This window comes from Thamnophis sirtalis, unplaced genomic scaffold, assembly GCF_051295495.1.
Source record: "Thamnophis sirtalis isolate CommonGarterSnake01/CBP01778 unplaced genomic scaffold, rThaSir2_p1.2 scaffold_3, whole genome shotgun sequence".
In the NCBI taxonomy this organism is placed as follows: Eukaryota; Metazoa; Chordata; class Lepidosauria; order Squamata; family Natricidae; genus Thamnophis; species Thamnophis sirtalis.
This window is the reverse complement of record NW_028261383.1, coordinates 14,816,912-14,827,722: the sequence shown is the minus strand read 5'-3', so window position 1 is coordinate 14,827,722 and position 10,811 is coordinate 14,816,912.

The window sequence follows — 10,811 nt, the reverse complement described above, 5'->3', positions numbered from 1 at the left end:
CCTCCCTTCTTCCCAGTATCCCTAGATGATACTAGTCAGCCCTCCAACTGAGTCTTGCCCCCTCCAGAGGTCATCCAGACTGGCTCTCCAAGACTCCAGCAGCCTCAATCTCTAAGGGCAGAATTTTCCCCTCCCCTCCCTCATCTGGGGTCTTGGGGTCACCCCAGGAAGAATCGGTCAGTGTGTGATTGTAGGAAGTGTCTCAAAGAAGGAGAAGATTTGGGCTCCTGTTGGAAATCCCTCCCCTTGCAAGATAGCGTGGAAGAACCTGGAGGAGGGACAAACATCAAATATCTCAATGGCAGGAAAAAGAAATCAGATTTCAGAAATCAGAGACCCCTGAGCTGGAGGGTTACCGGAGAGACGGGATAGATGGCCAGAGAGACTGCCCCAGACGCCGAGGGGGCTTCCCTGCTCTCTTCTCCAGCCACTGGGCAACCTCCCCCCAACATCCGTTTGCCAGAGCCCCCTTGCTTGGCCAGTGCTGGCTGCTTCTCTGCCCCACTTCCCCCAGGACAGGAAAGTCTAGGGTGTGTGTGTGTGGGGGCTTTAAGGCCTCTGGGCTTCGATCTGAGGAGGGCTTCAGACCAGTTTCACTTAACAACGGTGGCAAGAAAGCTCCTAAAATGGGGCAGAATTCACTTAACAAATGTCTCGTTTAGCAACCAAAACTTTGGCTTCCATGCTGGTCAAACGTTGAGGAGGATAAATTGAAAAACAGCTGCTGGGTATCTGCAAGAAGCGACTGTCCTACAAAATTCTAAAATGGTGTTGGAAAAAACCTCTCTCCTTGTTTCCATCTCGGCTGAGACGGGCCAACTCCAACTTGGGGCCTGCATTTCCGCAGCCAGTAGGGCAAAGCAGAGGTTAAGTTGAGGTCTCTCCTTCTATCATCAGGGCATCTGCTCAACCAAAGCTTTGGAAATTTAGAGATTCCTGCAGCCCAGAGTGGCTCGTCACAAGTATGTTGTGGCCGCCAGTGGCCAGTGGAGCTGGGAGCAGATTCGGCCAGTGAGGAGGTTGGGGAGGAACCTGGGCCAGTCCTGGAGTCTGGGGGGGGGTCGGACGAGGGCTCTGTGTGGGAGGCAGAGAGGGGGCCGTATGCCAGTTATCAGCTGCCTTCAGAGTCAGACATCAGGGAGGCAGAAGAACAGCTGGAGCCTGTTCCCAGTGTGCGCATGCGCAGAGCTGCCAGGAGAAGGGAGCAGCTAAAGAAGAGGGGTGGACTTGGGAGTAAGGCCACAGGTGGACGGTGAATGGCCCCTCCCAGAGGAAACCAAAGAGGAGCGAAAGGGGAGTGGAGCTTGCAGGAGACAATAGAGATCGGCCTGGCAGCTCTCCAAGCCAGATAAGGTCTGTGACCGTAAATCCTCCCTGGAAAGACTTTGCTGGAGGTGAAGGAGCAGAATCCACAGTCAATTAATGAAAGGGGTTTTTGTCGGGACCAGGAGTTTCCTTCAGGCTCCTGGGCAGCTTCGGTCAGAACAGTTACTGACTTATCCACTGCAGTGATTCACTTAACAACTGAGGGTAGAAAGGTCATAAAAAGGGACGTATGTCTCACTTAACAACAGAGCTCTTGGGCTCAATCGTGGTCATAAGCCGAGGACTGCCTGTGTTTGCCACTTAGACATACATTTGCAATCTTCCTGTTAAGATTTCGGATTTGATATCCTGTTTTGTGTTTTGCCCCGTGTTCCTTTTCCATGAAAGACAACATGTGAATGTGCCCCAATTCCCTCTTGTCTTCTGTCGTCAACACTGAAGAAACTTGGTTTTCACGTTCAGGGAAGTCACAAAAACTCTCTCTGGCCTCGCCTGAGTGACGGCGATGCTGGGCCTTTCCCTGACCTGAGAAATGCTGTTGATTCTGACTACAGGTAGTCCTCGGCTTACGACCACGACCGGGGCTGAGAGTTTGATGGGTATAAGCCATGTGGTGGTGAAGAAAATCTCGATCTCAGTTTCATAGTCATTTTATGACTGTCATTAAGCAAATCACCTGGTCATTAAGCTAATCTGGCTTCCCCAATTGACTTTGCTCATTGGAATCTGGCTGGATAGGTTGCAAACCAGAATCACGTGGCTACAAGATGCCACAACCACCACAGATGGTGCCACGGTGGCTAGAATACAGTACTACAAGCAGACTCTGCCCACAGCCTGGAGTTCGATCCTGACCGGTTCAAGGTTGACTCAGACATCCATCCTTCCGGGTGGTGGGGAAAATGAGGACCCAGGTTGAAAACAGCCCCCAAATGGGCAAAAAAGAGGCATGCGTCCTCCGGCCAGCTGCTCTTCATGCTTCCAATGCTCCAGCGCATGCGAAGACCAGCCGGCCGATGCGTGTCTGACATCTGAAGTGCATGTGTGTGTCCCAGCCAGCTGGTCTTCGAGTTTCTGGTGCTGCGGTGCACACACGCATACGCACACACATTCCGGTTTTGGCTCTCAGTCCCCAAAAGGTTCGGTTTGCCATCCCGGGTGTTCCGTCTGCCGCCTGGGTGGGGAGTTGGTCTAGATGACCCACAAGGTCCCTTCCAACTGCCTTGTTTTGTTCTGCTCCATCGCCACGAATTCCAGCTGCTTCTCCAGCGAGCAAAGGTTTTGCAAGGGGAAGCACCCACAAGGACTTCGCTCCCTTTGGTTTTCCAAGCGTAGAAGATCAGAGCTATCAGCGTAAACATAAATCTGGACACAGCAAATGGGTCGGAATAAATGGGGCCAGTGGGGCAGGGACGGAAGGCAGGCTGGTGCGCTTATGCACGACCCCTTTACGGGCCTCCCAGGAATGGGGGGAGGTCAACAGTGGAGAGTCTTGGGTTGAAACTATGGGGCTTTGGGGACGTCACAACAGAGTCAGGTAGGGACCCCGAGTTCCCCCTCTTCTCCCCATATAACCTCCCCCCCCCCCGGAAGATGGAAGACTGGAGCCAGGCCATCCTCATCCCTCCAGGGATGGGGGGACAGACGGGTGTGGCAGATGAGGGGCTGGGGGTGCCCCCTTTGGGACCTTCCCCTGGGCGACAGGAGCCCAAAGTCCATTTGGTGGGGGTGGTTCTGCTCCCTTTGTGCTCAGACTGTCCCCAGATGCCTGGAGTCCAATGGAGACCCATTTTGTGGGGGTGGGGCTCGCTTCCTCTGTCCAGGCATTGTCCACTTCCCTGCACACAGGATGACCGCTCTCCTTTGGCCTCTCCTTGCTGGACGGGAAGGGCTCCCTGGCCCCACAGAGACCCCGATTGCATGCCGGGCTTGGAAGCCCCTTCAGGCCACAAGTGGCAAGTTGATGGGCTCCACTTATGTCTTCTCCTGCCCCCCAAGTGGCTCCCGAGGGGCGCCCTCTTCCCCCGCCCCCTTCCCTCCCTCGTCTCCTCTCCCAAGCGCTGACCGTTAGTGCTTGTGCCCTTCCTGCCTCCTTGACTAGAAGACGTTAAGGAGAAAAAGAGTTTTATAATGTTTAAAATGTTTCCTACCTTCTAATTCTAGGCTTAGGGAACGAAGGGGAAGGGGAGGGGGAGGGAGGTGGCAAATGGGGCACAGAGAGGTTTGCACCCAGAAGACAGACGGCATAAGGAAAGGTGGAATGTTTATCTTTGCAAGTGAAATCTAATATTTTTAAAAAGAATCTGGGGAGGGGGGTCCCTGGGGGGGGGTGTCCCTTGAATTTGATGGTTTTCTTGCAGAGGTTGCTTGGGCCAAACTAGGCCCCATTGTGGTGCTTAGTGGGGGGAGGGGTAGCTCTCCGTTTGTGCTCAACTAAAAGGAACCCCCCCCCCCCACACTGCCTTCTAGCACTGAGGATGGTACCTATTTGGCAGTGGTGAAATTCATTTTTTTTAACTACTGGTTCGGTGGGCGTGGCTTGGTGGGCGTGGCAGGGGAAGGACGCTGCAAAATCCTCATTCCCTCCCCACTCCTGGGGTCAGCCAGAGGTAGCATTTGCCAATTCTCTGAACCAAATTTCTGCTACCAGTTCTCCAAAACACTCAAAATTTCCACTACCGGTTATCTGAGCCACTCAAAATTTCTGCTACCGGTTATCTGAACCATTCAAAATTTCTGCTACCGGTTCTCCAAACCATTCAGAATTTCTGCTACCGGTTCTCTGAACCATTCAGAATTTCTGCTACCGGTTCTCCAGAACCTGCTGGATTTCACTCCTGCTATTTGGGTCGTGAAACTTTTGCAAGGAAACAGCCAAGCTCAGGGACCACCAAGGAGCCCTCAGGACCACCCTGAGCTACGAAGATTCTCCTTAATTCATCCCTGGATTTGAGAGAGAGACTTTGTCCTGGGAAGAGGGGCTCCTTTGCCCCCCCCCAATACAATCCCCCCCCCCCCCCGAGCCACTCAGGCAAAGCCAACAGCATTTATCAAGGTGGGAGGAGTCCTTTTGTGGGGCACACAAACACAACACAGGCCCTGGATGGAGGAGCCGAGTGGACAAGCAAAGGATTTTAGTGGGTGAGATGTGAGATTTGGACCGTGGGAATCATTGACTCCGGAGAACCGTCCACAAGGGGCGAGATTCGTGGATTGTGTTGCTCCTGGGTTGGTGTCTCACTTTGAAACTTGCGCATGTATTCAAGGGCTTCCAGGATTGTGGTCTCGGTTGTGTAGTTGCCAGGAAAGCAAGTTGTCGCATGCACAGCCCTCCCGGAAGGGCCAGGAAGGGAGCAGCTCTTGGCTGGGGGAGGTTGGGGCCCTGACAGTGATGACACCCCCCACCACACACACACACACCCCTCTCCCCTGCAAGCTTTGTGTGTTTGCTTCATTTCAGTTTTTGCAATTCAAGTCCGTTTTGCATTTAGAGTTGTGAAAGATTTGCAAGTGTTTTCTCTTGCTCAGAGTCTCCTCCAACCGTGGGGTGGGAGGCAAATTCACTAGATAAACGAAATGCCGAAGGAAACCGGCCTCGGCTAAGAAGAGGGAAATGGGCTTTTTAATTGCTAAAATAAGAGGCTGCACCAACATCCCCTTTTGGAAAGTGCAAACAGCTTTGAAGCCTCCGATTCCAGCTGCCCCCCCTCCCCTCCCCCCCGCCCGGCAGATGTGGGAATCTCTCTGGGGAGTTGACACCACAGGCTGTAATCAGGCTGACCCAAACCAGGGCCTGATCTCAACAGAACCCTGGATGCTCCAGACATGGGGCCGACCTTGGTTGGCTGCCCCCCCCCCCACAGCCCCAACCTCCTTCAGCCAAGGGCAAGGTTGGTCCTGACCCCCCCCTTCCTCCCAGCCCTTCTTGGCTGCCTTCCATGGGAGACTGAAAGGAAGCCCAGATTGGAAGCCCTTTAATTGTAACAATTGTAACCCCTTGGAAGGGACCTTGGAGGTCATCTAGTCTAACCACCTGCTTGCACAGGAGACCTATACTAGGGATTTGAACAAACTCCAAGATCCCCCACTGGCTATATGGCTGCATCTCCCTTCCTTACATGGTGGGCCTCCCCTCCAGGCTCTGCCCAGGTGCTCCTCCTGCATCCTCCTTGTCTCTACGGGGGGGGGGGGCATTTTATTCTTAACCCCCCCCCCCAACCTCTCCCAAACAGCTCCCTCTAAAGGTGGATTTTGAACAGATTCTCTCTCCACTCAGCTGGACTCATTTTCAAGGCTGTGATCCTCCCTTTTCTCCTGGCCTGACCGGGGGGGGGGGGGGGAGGCAGAGGCTGTGGGGGGGGGTCTTCTCTGGGGAAGGTGGTGTGGAGGCAGATTCTGCCTTCTGGCCCTCAACATCACACCCCCTCACCCCATAGGTCACTGCATGCTTGGTGGTCTTGGCCTCCGACTGTCCCTTCCTGGCTGGATCCAAATGGTCGCATGGGAGGGAGGCCCAGGTGGGCTTTCGGTGGGTGGGTGGGAGGGAGTTCATGAACACTTCCACTCCCAGAGCTGTGCCCATCCTTGCAATGCCAGAGGAGGAAGTTGTGGTCGCTCTTGCTCTCCGGAAAGCCCCAAATGCCTTTCGGAGGCTCTGCTGGCAAATAACCGCGGATGAAAGGCTGGAGTTGGGCACCTGGGAGCAGGTGAGCTTGTTTGCCTGATGCCAGCCTCCCCAGGGGACACGGAGACACCTGCCCCCGAGTTGCTCGGCTCCCTAGCCAAGTTCACAATTGTTGTCTGCCTTGGTAGCCCCTTGCAGTCTGAAGTCAGGCAGGGCTCAAGAGTTCGTGGCTAGCATGAATTTAGCCCCTCTGGACCTCGGGGGAAGGTTATGGCAGAGAGCGAAGATGGTTGCAGGCAAACTCTCTGGATTCAGCAAGGCATTTGACAAAGTAGACCACAACCTGCTTCTTGGTTAGCTAGGAAAAAGGGTGACGGAAGCATCACCCCCAGAGGGATTCCTAACTGGCTGACAAACCGTCCCCAATGAGGAGCCCTTAATGGGTCTGCATCTACCTGGAGGGAAGTGAGCAGTGGGGCGCCCCAAGGTCCCTCTGAGGCCCAGGACTCCCCAAGATCTTCATAAACCCCATGGAGGAGGGGATAGGAGGGGAACTCTCCAAATGGGCAGATGACACTAAGGTGGCGGGAATAGCTCACACCGTAGTGATGGCTTTTTGTGTCTTGCCCCCCCAGTCTCTTTGAAGGCTTTCCTGAAGCCTGGGGAGGTTGAAAACAGCCTCCGAGGAGAACCTCTGGAAAGGGGAAACGGATCCCTTCCGAACTTCTGGTTGGCGCATTGGGCCCATTTCCCCCCCTCCTCAGGCTTCAGGGAAGCTTCCGGAGAGCCTGGGGAGGGTGGAAAACAGGCCCAACAGGCCAACCGGAAGTTTGGAAATGAACTAGAAATCCAGTCAAATGGCTGTCCAGTTTACAGAAATTACAGATTAACAGAGTTGGGACCTTGTAGGTCATCTAGTCCAACCCCCCACCCATGCTTGAGACCCTGCACCATTCCTGACAAATGGCTGTCCAGTCTCTTCTTCAAAGTCTCAAGTTGTGAAGCTCCCACAACTTCTTGTGCCAGTTGGAGCACTTGCTGAAAGAAGGAGACCAAGAATGATCCTCTCCAAGGTTCTGCTGTGATCCTGGGATTGGCCTGATCTCCTCAGCCTCCATCTGCCCCAAACTTCCCTTTCCCCATCATCCCCCCCCCAATTCCCTTCCCCCATCATCCTGGGCAGAAGTGCCTTCAGGGAGTCAGACGGACCCCTCCCCCCACATAATATTTGGAACTAACCCACTTGGTCTCCTGTTCTGGACCCTCCTGTGTCTCTCATGTGCCTCCTCCTCCTCCTCCTCCTCCTCCTCCTCCTCCTCCTCCTCCTCCTCCTCCTCCTCCTCCTCCGTCCCTCCAGCCAAGACCACTGTCACCATCTCCCCCACCAAGATGGAACCCGATTCCCCCAACACCATCCTCCTCTGCACCGCGACGGGCTTTTACCCCGTGGAGATCGAGATAAAGGGGCTGAAGAACGGCCAGCCGGAGGAGGGCGTGGCCTTCTGGGAGGAGCTGAACAATGGAGACTGGAGCAACCAACTGAGCCTCGCCCCCTCCAGAGGTCATCCAGACTGGCTCTGCAGGACTCCAGCAGCCTCAATCTCTAAGGGCAGAACTTTCCACTCCCCTTCCTCATCTGGGGTCTCGGGGTCACCACAGGAAGAATCGGTCGGTGTGTGATTGTAGGAATTGTCTCAAACACGGAGAAGATTTGGGCTCCTGTTGGAAATCCCTCCCCTTGCAAGATAGCGTGGAAGAACCTGGAGGAGGGAGAAACATCAAACATCTCAATGGCAGGAAAAAATATAAGATTTCCTTAACAAAGAAAAGGCATTGTTGGTGGAAGAGGCTTCATTGCTCAGGGGAACTGAACCAGCAATTCGTAGACAATCAAACCAGGGGGCTCAGCTGTTTCCCAGGTGTGGGGGACGAATCAAAGACGTGACTGAGGAGCTTAAAGAAATATTGAAGTACACAGATTATTATTATCCCTTTTTCCACTTTCATGCGGGGAGGAGTGAAAAAGTCACTGGAAACATATTTAAAGAGGCTGCAACAAATGGACAACATTCTTATGTGAACAAATACACTTTCATTCTACGGGTTACGATTATCCTTTGATCCACCCGTCCATCATCCGTCCATCCGTCCGTCCATCTACCCTGTTTTCCCCCAAATAAGCCCTACCTGAAAATATTGCAACACAGCAGCAGCCATGAGGTGACCATGTTCGCCGCCTCCTGCACCCCAAAAATAATAAGACCCCCCCCCCAAGGCCAAGTGCTTATTTTTGGGTCAAAAGAATATAAGACCCTGTTTTATTTTCCTGGAAACATGATGTCTATTTATATCTATCCATCCATCCATCCATCCATCCATCCATCCATTATATCTACCTACCTACCTACCTACCTATCTATCTACCTATCTATCTATCATCTATCTATTTATCATCTATATCATCTATCTATCTATCTATCCATCCATCCATCCATCCATCCATCCATCCATCCATCCATCATCATCTATCAAATTGAAAGAGCCATCCATCTCACCACAATTAATTCTGGGTCCCATACAGCAAAGCTAAAAAGAGGAATATACTTGAAAGTATTTAAAAACACATTCAAAGCAATGAAAAAAACTTTAGAAAGAAGGAATATTAGGCAAAGAGTCACTTTTTTTTAGTGCCATTGTAACTTTGTCTGGATGAACCGTTATAACTCAAGGACTGTTGTCTTCAATGTGCTTTGACTGAGGGAGAAGGGACTCCATCTAATCAGGAGGTCGGGAAGGGCCCCATAAGCCACTTCCGGTGGCCCAGAGGAAGAAAGGTGAGCCTGGAGGCTCAGCCATGGGGCAGAGGAGGACAGTCCCTGAGCTGCCCTGATGAAGAATGGAGGCTTGTTGCCTGATGGATCCTGGCCAGTTCCTCAGTTCCGCTTCGGAGGAGCCCAACGCTTCAGGCTGGGGAAGCGAAACCTGAGCGTCTCTGCAGCTGTTGGGGGTTGGAGGAAGAAGTGCTGCTGCTCTGTGTGTGTGTGTGTGTTTTTGTGTGTGTGTGTGTGTGTTGGGGGAGGGGGAAACATTGAAAGAGCCTAGAAGTTCTGCTTTGATCAGGAGAGCGATGGGCCTCCCACCAGAGTCTGCCTGGATCTGGGGCCACTTTTGTGTGACTGGGTGTGTCCAAACAAACAATTGTGGCACCCATTCAGACTCCGCCGCCTCCTTCAGCTGCAGTGGGGGACCCAGTTCTGGCCTGCTGAGGCCAGTTGGGGGCAGTGTTGAGTTTGACCCCTCCAGCCCCTCCCCCCCATTCCTGGAAAGGATTCAGGCCATCTGAGGATAGGAGCCCTGTGGGATGTCTGCCTGCTGCAGCTGGGAGAGGGTTGGGGCTCTGAGCCTGGCCTGATCAGGTATCACCAACATTAGCTGATATTTTATCATCAGCCCTCAACATCTGGCAGCTGCCCAGCCTCCGATGACCTCACCTAGGTGAGAGAGATCAGTCTGGTTAGCCTGAGGATGGGAGACCACCAGGAAGCACCTGGGCTACTGTAGAGGCTGAAACCCCTCCAAGACAAGGAGGGTGAAGCTTCAGGCCCTCCTCGAACTCATCTCCCTCAAAAGATCCACTTCCCATTCCTCTTTTAGCCTGGCCTCATTTCCCTGGAACCCTGCCCCTCCCCACTTCCTGCTGTTTGGAAGACCTCGTGGGAACCCAATTCCCCTTGTCCAGAGGGAGGGGACAGGGTTAGAGTGGAGCAGAAACCCTAAAGGGGGCAATGAAGGGAGGGCATCACCTTACTTGGTCCTTGCCCCCACCTCTAAATACAGGAGCCTTTAAATCTTTCCCACCTTGATCTTGGGAGACTCGAACACAGGGCCCCATGGAACAAAATGAAATTCAAGGTAGAGAAAAGGAAAGTCCTACACTTAGGTTCAAAAAATTCACCAACTGTGCAGGTAAAGACTAGGTGAGACTTGGCTCAGTGCCAGGAACTGTGAGAGTCTCTTGGGATCCTACTGGACAATCCCTTAAATAGGAGCCAGCCGTGTGTTGCAGCAGCCGAAAAAGCCAATGCAATCCTAGGCTGCCTCAACAGAGAAATAAAATCAAGATCACGTGGACCATTGATACCATTTTACAAAGCCTTAGTAGGGCCACACTGGGAATCCTGCACCCAGTTCTGGTCGCCACGATGTAGAAAAGATGCGGAGACTCTAGAAAGAGAGCAGAGAAGAGCAGCAAAGAGGATGAGGGAGGACTGGAGGCTGAAACAGAGGAAGAACGGTTGCAGGAACCAAGCATGGCTAGTCTAGTGAAGAGAAGGACCAGGGGAGACATGCTGGCAGTCTTCCAATATCTCAGGGGCTGCCCCAAAGAAGAGGGAGTCAAGCTGTTCTCCAAAGCACCTGAGGGCAGGACAAGAAGCAATGGGTGGAAACTAATCAAGGAGAGAAGCAACTTAGAACTAAGGAGAAATTTCCTGACAGTCAGAAGAATTAATCGGTGGAACAATTTGCCTCCAGAGGTTGTGAATTCTCCAACACTGGAAGTTTTAAAAGAAGATGTTGGATAACCATTTGTCTGAAGTGGTGTAGGGTTTCCTGCCTAGGCAGGGGGGTGGACTAGAAGACCTCCAAGGTCCCTTCCAACTCTGTTATTCTATTCTATTCTAATGAGGGGGCTGGGAGGGACCCACGGATGCTGGGGAGCAGAGTGGGGGGGGGAGAAAGGAGCTGAGACCCCCCAAGAGAGACTTTGGGAAATGGGTTGATTGGAGGGCAAGAGAAGTGGGAGCTTCAAGGCCCAAATCCCTTTGGAGCCCCCAAAGCTTCTTCTGTTAAAAGAGGAAGG